Source organism: Ipomoea triloba, chromosome 16 (genome assembly GCF_003576645.1).
Source record: "Ipomoea triloba cultivar NCNSP0323 chromosome 16, ASM357664v1".
Taxonomy (NCBI): domain Eukaryota; kingdom Viridiplantae; phylum Streptophyta; class Magnoliopsida; order Solanales; family Convolvulaceae; genus Ipomoea; species Ipomoea triloba.
In genome coordinates, this window is record NC_044931.1 from 16,862,490 (window position 1) to 16,863,273 (window position 784).

General features: G+C 33.8%; 1 long non-coding RNA gene across 1 annotated transcript; it reads left to right on the top strand.

The window, feature by feature from the left end:
- The first annotated feature begins 75 nt into the window (after positions 1-75).
- Positions 76-764, top strand: LOC116007806. The gene is made up of 3 exons (XR_004095349.1): positions 76-161; positions 239-393; positions 664-764. It is a non-coding gene; the product is annotated as an uncharacterized LOC116007806 (long non-coding RNA).
- The last annotated feature ends 20 nt before the right edge of the window (positions 765-784 follow it).

Here is a 784-nt window from a genome sequence, read left to right on the forward strand (position 1 = left end):
AGGTTGGTGTATTTATTGTATCTTTACTTGTCTGCTTCACAATCTTAAGGTGAAAATTTAATTTTGGATATTAATAGGTCACTGCTTGTTTTGGAAAACTAAATAAATGCTCTGGGAAAACAACAAAAGAAAGGTCTAGCTTACGTTCCTTATCGTAATAGGTATCTATATTCTTCTTATGGTAGTATAAAGTCTTAGTACTATTGAGTAATGAAGCTAATCTCCTGATCTTTTACAGCAAATTGATGTGTATTCTTAAAGATTGCCTGAGTGGTAATTCTCATACTATAATGATCATCACCATATCTCCAGCAGATAGTCAGTATCACCATACTGTTAACACTTTGAAGTATGCTCACTGAACAAAGGAAATTAAGGCACATACATATTCAGGTGAGAGTCTAATCTATAGATGTCTAGGAACTTTTATAAGTAATATATTTGATACTTGAGCATATGAATATGTTTCTGTTTGTGGTAACACATGTTGAAACAAATTTATTTTTCATTTGTTATATTCTGCAAGATAGAGGGCATATATTTAATAATTATGTAACAGCCAAATTTTTTTGTTGTATGGTAGTTTGGTTTCATTATTATTTGCCAATTATCCCCCTGCTTCAGTCTAGTGAAAAGAAATTGATTCTAGCAAACCATATGCAGTGTATTAGGCTCACCAACAATGATGGAATGGTCTGACGGACTTCAACTTGCCAGTTCTACTGGCTACCAGTTTTCCACAGGTGAGTTGTTTATCCCTACCCCCTCCCACGTGTGTGAATGA